Source organism: Canis lupus, chromosome 11, assembly GCF_048164855.1.
Source record: "Canis lupus baileyi chromosome 11, mCanLup2.hap1, whole genome shotgun sequence".
NCBI lineage: Eukaryota > Metazoa > Chordata > Mammalia > Carnivora > Canidae > Canis > Canis lupus.
Window position 1 is genome coordinate 39,377,981 of NC_132848.1, and position 16,094 is coordinate 39,394,074.

At 38.3% G+C, this 16,094-nt stretch overlaps 1 long non-coding RNA gene across 1 annotated transcript; it reads right to left on the reverse strand.

Annotated features, from left to right (window-relative positions):
- Nucleotides 1–6,400: 6,400 nt before the first annotated feature.
- Nucleotides 6,401–11,255, reverse strand: LOC140642262 (uncharacterized). Its single transcript, XR_012038747.1, has 4 exons — nt 9,804–11,255; nt 9,061–9,145; nt 7,554–7,612; nt 6,401–6,558 (listed from the first exon to the last, which is right to left on the reverse strand). It is a non-coding gene; the product is annotated as an uncharacterized lncRNA (long non-coding RNA).
- Nucleotides 11,256–16,094: the final 4,839 nt, after the last annotated feature.

Sequence of the window (16,094 nt, forward strand, 5' to 3'; positions counted from 1 at the left end):
GCAATAACATTAATGTTCAAGTTATGTTAAAACAAAACAATAAAAACTTTCTTGATTCGAAAATGTCAAGCATCAACTACAAAATACTTTTAAAACTTTTTCCTCAGTAGCCAGCTCAACTACCAGACAATCTAGTTCAAAACTGGACAAAATGCAGCCCCAATGGTAGTTGCTCTCCCCATGACATTCTGATGCAATTTGGAAGTGATGATTCAGTTACTTGAGTTGGTGTATATTTCATTTGGAAAGATGCCTCCTGCCACCAGAACTTCTCATTTAAATTCTACTAAGGGTAGACTAGGACAAATGTTCCTAAAATTTGTGTGGAACCACAAAAGATTCTGAGTAGCCAAAGAAATGTTGAGAAAGAGGAACAAAGCTGATGGTGTCACAATCCCAGATTTTAAGATATATTGCAAAGCTATGATAATTAAAGCAGTGTGGTCCTGACACAAATACAAACACATAGATCAATAGATGAGAATAGAGAGCCCCAAAACAAATCCATACTTGTATGATCACTTAATCTATAACAAAGGAGGCAAGATTATTCAATGGGGGAAACAGTATCTTCAATAAATGGTGCTAGGAAAACTGGACAGCTACTTGCAAAAGAATGAACTAGACTACTTTCTTACAACATACACAAAAATAGCTCAAAGTAGATTAAAGACCTAAATGTGAGACCTGAAACCATAAAACTCCAAGAATAGAGTATAAGCAGTATCTCCTGGACATCAATCTTAGCAACATTTTTCTAGATATATTTCATCAGCAAGGGAAACAAAAGCAAAAATAAACTATTGAGACTACACCAAAATAAAAAGATTTTGTACACTGATAGATGCCAACAACAAAACAAAAAGGCAACCTACTGAATATGAAAAGATTTTTGCAAATGATATATCTGATAAGAAGTTAATATCCAAAAAATATAAAGAACTTATACAACACACACCAAAAACAAAAAATCTGATTAAAAATGGGTGAAGGATTCTAATAGATATTTTTCCGAAGAAAGCATACAAAGAGATACATAAAAAGATGCTCAATATCATTCTTCATCAAATCAAATCAAAACTATAATGAAATGTGATTTTACACCTGGCAGAATGGCTAGAATAAAAAAGACAAAAAATAACAAGTGTTGCTAAGAATATAGAGAAAAAACGAACCCTCATACATTGCTGGTGGAAATGTAAATTAGTAAAGCCACTGTGGAAACAATAGGGAGAGTCCTCAAAAAATTCAAAATAGATCTTTGTATGATCCAGCAATTCCACTACTGGGAATCTACACCCTACTCCCCAAAATTAAAAAGATATATGCTCCCCTATGTTTATTGTAGCATTATTTACAACAGTCAAAATATGGAAGCAATGGTGTCCATTGATAGATGAATGGATAAAGACGATGTCTATTTATGTATATCCTTCCTTTTCCACCTGTTCCCTCCCCTTGCTTATTTGGGATCTTCGATAACAGCTCTTGGATCTTGCCAGCTCCAGGGGATTGCTCTACCTCTTATTTCACTGTACCTGACCATTTTTGTAAATGATCCTTTATTAAATTCTAAAATTATCCAATTTGAATTAACCATATGTTGTTGTTTTTTTTTGCCTGCATCCTGATTGACATTAGGCATTAGACTTGATATTGAAACTCATCTCTGAAAAGTTGTGGGTTTTTTAAGTTTGTTTCCTTAATCGTAATTATTGTATAGTGACTGAGATTACAAAAAAAAAATCAAGGAAGTAAGAAAAATAACAAGTAACATGTCAGACACTCTGCAAAGCACTTTGTACTCTGTTTCCTTTATACCTTATCAAATCCTTTGACGTATGTACTATTATCATTCCTGTCTCACACATGAAGAAACTGAGCCTGAGAGAGTTTAAGTAGACAACAGGTTGAAAGGTCCAGATTAGTTTGCTGCACTTGGGTTCTCTGGCTACTCAGGCACAGATGGCAGGACCTGAACAGAAGGGGAAGGATCAACTGAAAGTGAAAGTGGGAGCCAGAGACTAGCAACACCAGGCAGGAATGCTTTTGTGAACACAAAGACAAGAACAGCGATGCAGAAGAGTCTAATCAGTGAAAAGAAGTAAAAACGCAAGGTTGGAAGACAGCAGTGAGGGAAACACTGAGAGGGGAAGCATGACTGGAGATAGTGAAGGAGATTTGGAAGGTTCTGGAAATGGCTTCTTCCCACAACTTGGCCTTGCAGTTCTTACTTTCTCTTACACAAACCTGAAGAAGCCATAAAGGAGGCCAAGAGGGACAGGAGGGGAGAGGCAGAATGAAAGACAAATGATCAATCAGGACCATTTTTGTGATTTCACTATTATTATTGCTATCTAGCCAAACAGCATGAACACTTAGCCATAGTAGAATTTTTAAATTTTTAATTAATTAATTAATATTAATTGAAGTGTAATTGACACACCATGTTACGTCAGTCTCAAATGTGTAACATCATGATTCAACAACTCTGTGTGACATGCTATGCTCACCACAAGTGTAGCTACCATCTGTCACCATACAACACGTTACAGTGCTATTGACTATACTTCCTATGCTGTGCCTTTATCCCCATGATTTTATCCTTGAACAGTGTTCCTTACAGGCCAAACTCAACGTAGGGGCCAGCTTCCTAGGACACCAGCAGTTGAGGAAGGGTGGGAGACCGTCCAGCAGGGCCGGAGTCCTGATTTTGTGGTGATTCTTTTACATAAAGCTAGAGTTGTTAATCACTCTAAATCCACCAGTGGTCATGCTATAGAAGCTCAATTATGATTTATTCCATTTGTATGTGTAAGGAAATGGATTAATGAAAGTTTAGATTTTTTGCCATTTTAGTCATAATCACCACGTATAAATCTGAACTACATTCTTTACCATGAATTATTCTAGTCACTCTACAAATTCATAACTACATTTATGACATGAGATTATAGCTGCAATTGCCATTCTATTTACATATTTACTATAATGACTATGCAATAAGTATGCCATAATTAGATGATGATATTGTAACTGACAACCCGAACCACTTAATTCATAAAGAAGATTAGCAACAAAATATATGTATTTACTTTCAAGTTCATACCTATATTCTCTGCCAACTTGTCTTAATTAGCTTCTTCTGAAACACCTCCAGCTTTTGATTATTATTTGTCAAGATTTAAATTCTCAGTGGCTACGTGGAGCCTCTTGAGAAAGAGATATTTGTCTCGCTCAAGGAAAACCATGTTTCTTCCTTTCTGATACTTGAGTTACATAATTTGCCATATTTTCTACTTGCCTTTGTTGAAAAAAAATCTGAAGGCCTGAAGCTTTTTGCTCATACAAAGTTCCTATTTAATAACTACAATTGAAACCCTTTGTTTTCTTCATTATTTTGCTTCACTTCCCCATATGATGTTCCAATTTTAATGTTCTTATTTTAAACAAACCTGAAGTGTTGAAGGTTTTGGCAAATATGTCATGTACAAAATAATTTTTTAACATCTGGAAATGCTGTAAAAGTCATGTTTTGATAAGCTGTGTGGATTATTTCCTGATAGACACCGGCCTCCAAAATGCAGAGCTCATTTCTTCATGGAAGATTGATTTGCTTATCAAATTATATCAGAGTTGATGCATTTAGTGTCTATTGCTCTTCTACTGAACTGAATTCAACCACAAACTCATTTTTATGGTTGCACAATAATAATAACAATAAAAATATATAGGAACAAGCATCCAAATAAGAAAGCCTTTAAAAGAAATCCTCAAATGGCTCAGCGCAGAACCTGGTAATTTCACCCAGATGCTATAATCAAGGAGACCAAAATGTTTATACTGCCAAGTTCACCAAAAGGGGAAATAAAGCTCTCAAGAGGAGAGAGTTCCTCACTCTTGCAACATTAGACACATTGAGAACAAATTTCATTTGTCACAATTACTTTGCATTGGCACTACACAATATGAAACTTGTCCATCATATTAATAATCAAAAGAAATGCTGATACATCTACAGCAATTTAGACTGGAAAGTTATTTGAAGCTGCAAAGCATTGATGAGTCGTCCAGATGTTGTGCGATGAATTATTCCAAACAAAGGAGCCAAAAACATTTTAAGTTAGTACTGTGAAATTAGCTCTCCTTATTGAGGGGAAGGGCAAATGTGTTAAGTTTGAGAGTCTCTATAGATACATCCAACTACCTATTGATACAGAGCATGCCCATGAGCCTCTGCAAACACTGCTTTAATCTAGAAGGATGAAATTGTAGATGCTGAAATATTATAAGTGACCACATTAATTCTCTGAAGGGAAAGTGGGTTTTTTGTGTATATTTTTTATTGGAGTTTGATTTGTCAACATATAGTACAACACCCAGTGCTCATCCCATCAAGTGCCCCCTCAGTGCCCATCACCCAGTCACCCCATCCCCCCACCCACTTCCCCTTCCACTACCCCTTGTTCATTTCCCAGAGTTAGGAGTTTCTCATGTTCTGTCACCCTCTCTGATATTTCCCACTCATTTTCCCTAATTTCTGAAGGGAAAGCTTTTTAAAACAACTGCAGGTGGAGCCTCCAGGAAAAGTGAGAACCAATCTTCTACTTAACTGCCCAATAAAACATAGCTTGCATCACCAGGATCTGGCACTTACTGTGTGCCTAAGCAACCCAATTCTCTTGCAGTGCAAATAGCTAAATGCTTTGAGAGCATCGACCGCTTTTAGCATTAGGCCATATAATCCTGATTTTGAAAACTTTCCACAAGCCCTCCCTAAATGAGAGGGAAGATTGAGGATTAAAGGTTTATACCAGTACATGGATGAAACTAAGATATAAAATATTCATTAGACTGTACTCCACTGATTTTGCACCAAAAGAAGTTGATTATTTTAGGCTTCTTGTGTCAGGATAGATTTTTCAGACTTTTGGGATTGTGGATTAATGGCTTTGATGCAGAAAATACATTATATGAAGCAAAAAGCAGCCATTCCTTGCCTGGTAAAGTGTGAGATAGAAAAAGACCCATGTTTTCAGTTTTTAAAATGTTTAACTTTTTTTTTTCATGACACCTGTTAATAGGAAGATTGATTGAAAAACAATGACATCATTTCTAATATATAACAGAAGCTTTAGTAGTCAAGGTCTGCTTGTCAGGGTCTGTCTGGCCCATGAGCACCTTTTGACTAATAAGGTGAGAGTGACTTGTGACTTACAGCCTTCTTTCTTAGCAAATGATTGTCCCAGTAGAAAGAAAAGAAAGGAAGACTTTGTAGGGTGGTAGGGTTGATCCCAGCCTGCCTGTGTGCCCTGTTGGTGGTGGTCAAACTCCTTTAAGATTTGTGGATCTGGGGGGATCCCTGGGTGGCGCAGCGGTTTGGCGCCTGCCTTTGGCCCAGGGCGCGATCCTGGAGACCTGGGATCAAATTCCATGTCAGGTTCCCGGTGCATGGAGCCTGCTTCTCCCTCTGCCTATGTCTCTGCCTCTCTCTCTCTCTCTGTGTGTGTGACTATCATAAAAATTTAAAAAAAAAAAAAAAAAAAAAAAAGATTTGTGGATCTGCTTCAGCATCCTCATTACTGTATGCCTAAATGTAATTTCCTGCTCCTGACCATAGCTCTCATTTGGAGTTGGAGTTTTCTATGGATGTGGCTACAAAGAACATCATTTCAAATATATGAATTATAGGAATGACCAGAAAGAATATTTGAAATCAGGAACATTTTGGAAAAAGCCCTTAATTCATCTGATGTTTTAGACCAGAGTATTCAATTTATGATACTGATACTGGTATCTTGCTTTGCTTCATGGCCTTCTGTTCAATGTTTCATGCTTTCTTGTTCTCTTTCTTTTCTTCTGGGGTGTCCAGTCATAATTTCCAAAAAAACAAATAAACAAAAAGAGTCACCTTAAAACAATCAGTGTAAATCATGTGAGAACCCAAGAGCTCACATTTTTAAGCTCTTATTCTTGGCAGGCAATGTGTTCAGTGCTTTGCAAGTATTAAGTCATTTAATCTTTACAAGGCTATTATATATGTACTCCTACTCTCCCAATTTTATAAAAGAGAAAACAGAGGCAAAAAGAGCTCATAACTTGCTCAATGTCATGCAGCTAATACAGGACTCAGGCCTGAGAAGTTCGGCTCTAATTCATGCCCTTAAACACATTTTATGAGCAATAATGGAATTCTTTTTATTTTGATAGTTAAAGGATTCACTTGAGATCATTATATAGTGCTAACAATGTGACAGTGCTATAACTTATAGGGTTAAACATATTATCCACCCTCAAAAATTTAGCAATCTACCGATAGCTAAATATTGAACCTGCAGGTAAAAGATAAGGTTCTTATACTTTGGTAGAGGCAGTGTGCTGTGATTGCACATATGCGAATAAATAAGCACACAGTAAAATACACCTGCATGTTTTATGTTTAATACTATAAAGATCATAGTTATATAAAAGCTGGCCATCTCATGTTTGAACATGTAGCGAACATAGGATGTAGCAATCACTGACATGTAAATCATTGCCAGAATCTTTCAGGCTGACCTAGAAAGGGAGTAAAGCAGTAGCAGAGAATAATTATTGATATAACAGAGGCATCAGATGCTGAAGGGGTGAAGCAGATAATTCCAAATATGGCACACATAGAATTTGAGAATATGGATTAATAAATTCCAAGGTTATGGAGGAAATGTTTTTTAGTGACAACTTCTTGGCTTGGGTATCACATAAGTGGCCTAAGATTTGTTCCCTGAACATATCTGTTGAGCCGGTAGAAAGTAATCAACAACACATTCTCCATTTGAGCAGCAGCCACCCAGTGCACAGCTTCAGCATGTTGGGACCGCCAGCCACAGATAAGGTGCCCTGCAGGGCAGTGGGGGTCCAGGAGGAGCTGGGGGCACCCAGTGGGAACACCTCTGTGTACTCAACATGGATGCAACCCCCTCCGTGGGGGTCGCTCCTGTGGGAGAAGGGCTCTGCATTAGAGGTTGGTGGCAAGCCAGTGGCATTTACACAGCCACAAACTTGACAGAGGTAGCAGGAATGGAAGCATGCTCTGTGTTGTGAGCCCTGGGCACGTCTGCCTATTAGCTGTGTGAGTTATCTTTCAAGACCAGTGTGATGGGAAAGCTATTACAAAATCCAAAGCTTAAAGTAAAAATACCACATTCATTCAATTCTTTTAGAAAAGGATAATTTCCTATTAACTTTTGTGTTCTGCTGCTATGTTATCATTCAAAAACACTGTGGAAACTTAATGGTGAGCATGCAGTGGAAACCGAGAGAAATCGTGAAGTCAAAAAATAGTTAATATGTAGCCAAAGGGCAGTTATGCAATCAGTCATTGCAAAGGACATTAAGCAGGCACAGAATCTAGATGGCAGCACCGAGGGGGACAAACGTAAGCTCCTGGTTCATTCCTGCCCCAGAGTCCCAAACCCTTCAAGCTCGCAAAGCTCTCTTAAAACTTGCAAATGAGATACCAACCCTACAGAGAGAAAGAAATCCTTGACTGTTCCAAGGAGAGAAATGCTTACATTTTCAAAGATTCCCTTGGCCTTGGGAGTGGAGTGCTGGCTGAATCTCCCGATTGCCTCTGAAAACGAGATATGAAGACATCTCTTTTTATTTCAAATAACAGATTGAGCTAAAACCATTCTGCAATTTGCAACATTTTCAACATCTTACTCTCGATAGCCGCCATGACCTTTTCTTATTAAGTTATGTACAGACTATATTCATTAATCATTTTTCTTCATAGGTTGCATTAATTAGGTTTTAAAGCTGATATAGCTTCATAGCTGTTAGTCATAATTAGTTGCTTAAAAGGGTGTGTGGGGGGTGATTAGTGCCTCATTAGCACCTCTGTGTCTTCTAAAACACTAGCAAGTTATTAATGCAGCAAAAAAGAGACTGTTCTAGAGAAACTGACCCACACTAATAGGGTAATTTTAAAATTTTACTTTGTGTTTCTGAGTATACACTATTGAGCTAGAGATTGGGACAGTGACATTTCCTGCATATAAAACAAAAGAAAGCAGAGAACAGTGCTATTTCCTTAACTCCAATCAACAGAAATTTATTGTATCCTTGTTTCCTGCCTACCACTGTGCTTATTGTGGCTAATAGAAATTTTTCCGTGCTAGTACAGAAAAATATCTGCAAGGAGCAGAAACCTGTCTTTAAGAGTATATGGAAATGGCAAATCCATGAAGCAGTGAGAAAAAAGGCAGAAGGTTTACACTGGATTCATCATTATTAAGCCGGACAGCTCAGCCATGCAGGATGGGCAGAGGATGGGCTCCTGAGAGCAACTGGAGGGTCAGCCTTGGAATCCTAGATCTGCAGCTCTATATCACTTCAGACTCTGTTCTTAATTTTCCAGAGTCTCTTTTTTCCATTTGTAAAATTTAAGCACTAAGAAAATTTGTGGAAAGCACTCTGTGCACAGTGGCTGACAAAGGAGAGCATTGACCAGAGAGCAGTATGGGTCTGCGTTTCATTAGAAGATGTGTGGGATGTGCCCTTTAGGAAGGTCAGTGAAATCTCAGTTGGTGGCAGTAGCCATAAGAGTCCAGTACTCATGGACCCTGGGCCCCATTCTTTACTGATTCTCTCCTCCTATCTGGGTATCATGTTCATGGTCAGGCCAGTTGATGCATGAGTGACATTGATAACAAAAGACATCTGGTGGTTAGGTCCAGATGGGGTGTGCTGAGGATTTAACAAGTTAATACGTGAAAAGCCATAGCAGATGCCGGGCACACAGGACATATTCAATAAATGTCAGCCATTATCTTTCTTGTTATTATTTAATAGACTATCTGGCTCAAAATTGGCATTCAAAATATAAGAGCATATTTAATGAGAAAATTTACGAGAGCTTTCAGCTATTTAAAGAGCTTACCATAGAAAGGAGTGGTGAAGTGGATTCACTATTATTAAGGAAGACAGATTTAGGGCTTTTTAACCAAGAAAAGGGTGTGTTCTACAGGATGAAACTCTTTTCTGTGATTATAGCAGGCCCATAATTCAATGGACTACCTTGAAATACAAGGAACTCTCATCTCACACATCAGAGGACTCTCCAGCATGCACCAGAGTGTGTTCTGGATGACATCCCTTCCACCTGGCAGAGAATAGATGGTCAGCAAACACGGAGATACATAGACAAAAAGAAGTTGTATTCAGGAAAAGTCTCCACAGACAATAAAAGGTGGTGATTCTGAGTGTGTTCTCCAGAGAGGATAAGGTTAGCCCTCAGCTGTCTTTACAACCAACTGCACTGGCTTGGCCTCCCCTGAGCCTCAGTTTCCTCGTGTACAAGGTGTGGGGAATAAAAATATGTTCTTGTCATGAGACATTAATGCAAAACACTACAAATGGCCAATGTTCATGCTGATCAAGTATGGAAAAGAACTTTGTAAAGAAGGTAAAGAATGACTGCAGAGTAGTGTGCTGCATGGTAAGCATTTATAGGGTATGATTCAGCTGAATAAGAGGGAACAATAGGATGAGTGGATTGACTGGGACTGCATGGTCAGAGAGATAGTAAGGGTCTCCTTATTGAAGGTCTTGGAGGCTGGATAGAGATTACAGATTTGACTTATATTTTTAAAAGGGGGATTATAAAAATTTCTAATGAAGAAGTAGTGAGATAGAAGTATGATCTGAAGACAATTCTTCTTAAAAAAAAAAACTTCATGTTTAAAAAACTAAGGTCATGGGAGACTGGCATGATGGCAGAAGAGTAGGGGTCCTTAACTCACCTGGCCCCACAAACTTACTTAGATAACTTTAAAAACTTCCTGAACACCTATGAATTCAACCTGAAATTTAAAGAGAAAACAGCTATAATGCTACAGAGAGAAAAGTTTTCACTTCTAACAAGGTAGGAAGGTGAAAAAAATAAAAAAGAAATAAAGTGGGGGAGGGGAACAGCAACTAGGAGGACTAAAGCAGAGCAGCGAAAGCCTCCAGGACACAATAGCCCAGCCCTGGACAAGGGAGAACTTTAAAAATCCATGCCTGAGTTTTCAGGGAAATTGGGCAGAATCACAGGAAGGGCAGTGAAGCTTCAAGATTCCCAGAGTTACTATAAGACTGGGGTGCATGAGAGAAATCTCATCGCAAACTGTGGACCAATCTCAGTAAAGGGCTGGGGCACCACAGCGCTTGGGGCATTTGGGAGAAGCCAGTCAGTTATGCAGGTCGGCCCCAGAGTTCCCTTTACCCTAGATCCTGGCAAAGGACAGAGGTGGCTATCCTCTGTTTCTTTTGGGAGAGGCAGGCCCCAGGAGCATCTAGGCCAGTGCAGACTGGAAACTGCAGTTAGCTACTCACAGAGAGCTGACTCCAGAGCTGGAAATCTGCCCACTACCATTTTTTTCCTCTTTGTTTCATCCTGTGCCTGGGAGAGGTGGGGCTACTAGGGAACAAAGACTTTGCAGGATAAACAACTCACACTGAGCCCGGCACCAGGTGGGGAGGGTGGGGCATCTCCACCCAGGCAGAGACACCTGAGAATCAGTGTAGCAGACCCCTCCCCCAGAAGAACTGCGGTAGAACAAGGGAAAGACAAATTTACTGAACAAGCAGCACTGGAAAGCTTCAGGACTGAGGGAAAATAGTATATACAACTAGAGGGTCCCCCCCCCCTTTTCATTCATAATGACTCATTTTTACATCAGGCTAAAAATTTCCAATATTTTTTCTCTTTTCCCACCTTTACTAAAATATTTTATCAACTCTTCATTTTTAACTTTTTTCCTTTTTGGCTTTCTTATTTCTACAATTACATGTCTTAGATATATTTTTCACTTCTGCATTCCCTTCAACATATTCGATTTAATTTTGGTAAATATATGAGATATGGGTATTTGGTGTTTTGTTTTGTTTTGTTTTGTTTTGTTTCTGTCTCATTGTGTCTTACAGTGGTGGAAATTAGTATCTTCTAACACACGACCAAAATACACCCAGAACCAAGTGGAATACCATGTTGGTTCATTCTGTGAGATTATATTCTCTCTTCCATCCCATTCTGTCCCCCTCTTTTATCTTGTTTATGTTTTTGTGGTTGATGTTGAGTCTTTATATAAGTATTGCTGGTTTATATAAATTTGGGATTGAGTATCTTCTAACATACAGAACTTAATACACTCAGAACCAGGAGGATCACCCTTTAGGACCCCTCAGGGAGACTACATTCTCTCTCTACTAACACTTCCTCACCACCATCATCCCCCCTTTTTTCTTTTCTTTTCTTTTTTTTTTTTTTTTAATTCTTCTTCTTTGGTATTTTTTTTATTTTTACTACTTTGTTTAAAAATTTTTTTCACTTTAGTGGTCATTTTGTTCTGTTATTCTTTTTCTTTTATTTTCTGGTCTCTGACCTCTTTGGAATCATCTAGGGTGTATTTTATTTAGTTGTGGTTGATATTTTTGATTCAACTCACTCATACAGCTACTCTGCACTGGACAAAATGACTAGAAGAAAGAAGTCACCACAAAAGAAAGAACTTGAAGCAATATTCTCTGCCACAGAGTTACAGAATTTGGATTTAAATGCGATGTCAGAAAGTCAATTCAGAAGCACAATTATAAAGTTACTGGTGGCTCTGGAAAAAAAGCATAAAGGACTCTAGAGACTTCATTACTGCAGAACTGAGATCTAATCAGGCTGAAATTAAAAATAGATTAAATGAGATTAAATCCAATCTGAATGTCCTAACTGCTAGGGTTAATGAAGTGGAAAAGAGAGTGATTGGCATAGAAGACAAGTTGATGGAAAGGAAGGAAGCTGGAGGAAAAAAGAGAAAAACAAGTAAGAGACCATGAGGAAAGGCTTAGGGAAATAAATGTTAGCCTGGGAAGGAAGAATTTATGTATAATTGGGGTTCCAGAAGAGCCTGAGAGTGAGACAGGTCCACAAAGTATATATAAACAAATCATACCTGAGAACTTCCCTAATCTGGGGAAGGAAACAGGCATTCAGATCCAAGAGATAGAGAGGACCCCCACAAAATCAATAAAAACTGCTCAACACCTCAACATTTAATAGTGAAATTTGCAAATTTCAAAGAGAAAATTCCTTTTTTAAAGATTTTATTTATTTGTGACAGACACACAGAGAGAGACAGAGACACAGGCAGAGGGAGAAGCAGGCTCCATGCAGGAAGCCCAATGTGGGACTTGATCCTGGATCCCAGAATCACACCCTGAGCCAAAAGCAGATGCTCAATAACTGAGCCACCCAGGCGTCCCCATCAAAGAGAAAATTCTTAAAGCAGCTCAGGACAAAAGATTCTTAACTTATATGGGGAGAAATATCTGATTAACAGCAGACCTCTCCACAGAGACCTGGCAGGCCAGAAAGGGCTGGCAGGATATATTCAGGGTACCAAATGAGAAAAACATGCAGCCAAGAATACTTTATCCAGCAAGACTGTCATTCAGAATAGAAGGAGAGATAAAGAGTTTCCAAGATAGGCAAAAACTGAAGGAATATATGACCACCAAACTGGCTTTGCAAGAAATATTAAAGGGGACCCTGTAAAAGAAAGAGGAAGCCCAGAGAAACAATCCACAGAAACAGACTACATAGGTAAAATGATGACACTAAATTCATATCTTTCAATGGTTACTCTGAAAGTGAATGGGCTAAATGATCTCATCAAAAGATGCAGGATATCAGACTGGATAAAAAAGCAAGACCCATCTATATGCTATCTACAAGAGACTCGTTTTAGACCTAAGGACACCTCCAGTCTGAAAATGAAAGGTTGGAGAACCATTTACCATTCAAATGATCATCAAAAGAAAGCTGAGGTAGCAATCCTCATATCAGGTAAATTAGAGTTTATACCAAAGACTGTAGTAAGATATGAAGAAGGACACTATATCATACTTAAAGGGTCTATCCAACAAGAAGACCTAACAATCATGAATGTTTATGCCTCTAATGTGGGAGCTGCCAGGTATATCAATCAACTAGTAAACAAAGTAAAGAGATACTTAGATAATACACTAATACTGGGAGACTTCAACATGGCACTTTCAACAAATGACAGATCTTCTAAACAGAGCATCACCGAAGAAGCAAGGGCCTTAAATGACACACTGGACCAAATAGACTCGACAGATATATATAGAACATTCCATCTGAATGCAACTGAATGCATATTCTTCTTAAGTGGACATGGAACTTTCTCTAGAATAGACCACATACTGGGTCACAAATCAGCTCTCCACTGATATCAAAAGGTTAGGATTATCCCCTGCATATTTTCAGACCAAAATGCTTTGAAACTAGAACTCAATCACAAGAAGAAATTTGAAAGAAACTCAAACATATGGAGGTTAAAGAGCATCCTACTAAAAGATGAATGGGTCAACCAGGAAATTAGAGAAGAATTAAAAAGATTCATGGAAACTAATGAAAATGAAGATACAACCATTCAAAATCTTTGGAATACAGGAAAAGCAGTCCTGGGAGGGAAATACATTGCAGTACAAGTCCCCCTCTAAACAACTAGGAAAAATCTCAAATACACAAGCTTACCTCGCACCTAAAGGAATTGGAGAAAGAACAGCCAATAAAGCCTAAACCAAGCAGGTGAAGAGAGATGATAAAGATTAGAGCAAAACTTAATGAAATAGGGACCAGAACTGTAGAACAGATCAACAAAACCAGGTGTTGGTTCTTTGAAAGAATTAATAAGATAGTTAAACCCTAGCCAGCCTTATTAAAAGAAAAAAAACTCAAATTAATAAAATCACAAATGAAAGAGGAGAAATCACAACCAATACCAAGGAAATACAAACGATTTTAAAAACGTATTATGAGCAGCTATATGCCAAAAAAATAGGCAATCTAGAAAAAATGGATGCATTTTTGTAAAACCACAAATTACCAAAACTGGAGCAGGAAGAAATAGAAAATCTGAACAGGCCAGTAACCAGCAAGATAATTGAAACAGTCATCAAAAACCTCCCAAAAGTCAGGGCCAGATGGCTTCCCTGGGAAATTCTATCAAAAGTTTAAAGAAGAAATAGTACCTATTCTATTAAAGCTGTTTTGAAGAATAGAAAGGAAATACTTCTTATGAGGCCAGCATTACCTTGATTCCAAAAGCAGATAAAGACCCCACCAGAAAAGGAGAATTATAGACCAATATCCCTGATGAACATAGATGCAAAAGTTCTCACCAGTTACTATCCTATAGGACCCAACAGTACATTAAGACTATTCACTGTGACCAAGTGGGATTTATCCCTGAGATGCAAGGGTGGTTCAACACTTGTAAAACAATCAATGTGATAGATCACATCAATAAGAGAAAAAACAAGAACCATATGATACTCTCAATGGATGCAGAGAAAGCATTTGACAAAATACGGCATCCATTCCTGGTTAAAACTCTTCAGAGTGTAGGGATAGAGGGAACATTCCTCAACACCTTAAAAGCCATTCATGAGAAGCCCACAGTGAATATTATTCTCAATGAGGAAATACTGGGAGCCTTTCCCCTAAGATCAGGAACATGACAGGTATGTCCACTCTCACCACTGCTATTGTCCTAGAAGTCCTAGCCTCAGTAATCAGACAACAGAAAGAAATAAAAGGCATTCAAATTGTCAAAGAAGAAGTCCAACTCTCCCTATTCGCAGATGACATGATACTGTATATAGAAAACCCAAAAGACTCCACCCCAAGATTGCAAGAACACATACAGAAAGTCAGCAATGAGGTAGGATACAAAATCAATGAACAGAAATCAGTGGCATTTCTATACACCAACAATGAGACTGAAGAAAGGGAAATTAAAAAATCAGTCCCATTTAGAATTGCACCCAAACACATAAAAGACCTAGGAATAAACTTACCCAAAGAAGTAAAGGATCTATACCCTAAAAATTACAGAACTCTTCTAAAAGAAATTGAGGAAGGCACAAAGAGATGGAAAAACATCCCATACCCATGGATTGGAAGAATAAATATTTTGAAAATGTCAATGCTACCCAGGGCAATGTACACATTCAATACAATCCCTATCAAAATACCATGAACTTTTTTCAGAAGAGTTGGAACAAATCATCTTAACATTTGTATGGAATTAGAAAAGACCCCAAATAGCCAGGGAAATATTGAAAAAGAAAACCAATGCCAGGGCATCACAATGCCATATTTCAAGCTGTGTTACAAAGCTGTGATCATCAAGACTGCATGGTGCTGACACAAAAACAGACACATAGATCAATGGAACAGAATAGAGAACCCAGAAATGGGCCCTCAACTCTATGGTCAACTCATCTTTGACAAAGCAAGAAAGATTATCCACGTTTAAAAAGGCAGTCTCTTCAACAAATAGTGCTGGGAAATTTGGACAGCCATGTGCAGAAGAATGAAACTAGACCATTCTCTTATGCCATACACAAAGATAAACACAAAATGGTTGAAAGATCTAAATGTGAGACTAGAATCCATCAAAACCCTAGAGGAGCTCACAGGCAACCACCTTTCTGAACTTGGCCATAGTAATTTCTTGCAAGATACATCTATGAAGACAAGAGAAACAAAAGCAAAATGAACTATTGGGACTTAATCAGGATAAAAAGCTTCTGCACAGCAAAAGAAATAGTCGACAAAAAGACAACCTACAGAATGGGAGAACATATTTGCAAATGACACATCAGAGAAAAGGCTAGTATCCAAGATCTATAAAGAACTTACCAAACTTCAAGAAACAAAAAAATCCAATCATGAAATGGGCAAAAGACATGAACAGAAATTTCTCCAAAGAAGACATACACATGGCCAACAAGCACATGAGAAAATGCTCTGCATCACTGGCCATCAGGGAAGTACACATCAAAACCTCAATGAGACACCACCTCACACCAGTGAGAATGGTGAAAATCAATAAGACAGGAAACAACAATTGTTGGAGAGGATGTGGAGAAAAGGGAACCCTCTTGCACTGTTGGTGGGAATGCAAACTAGTACAGCCACTCTGGAAAACGATGTGGAGGTTCCTCAAAGAGTTAAAAATAGAGCTACCCTATGACCCAGCTACTGC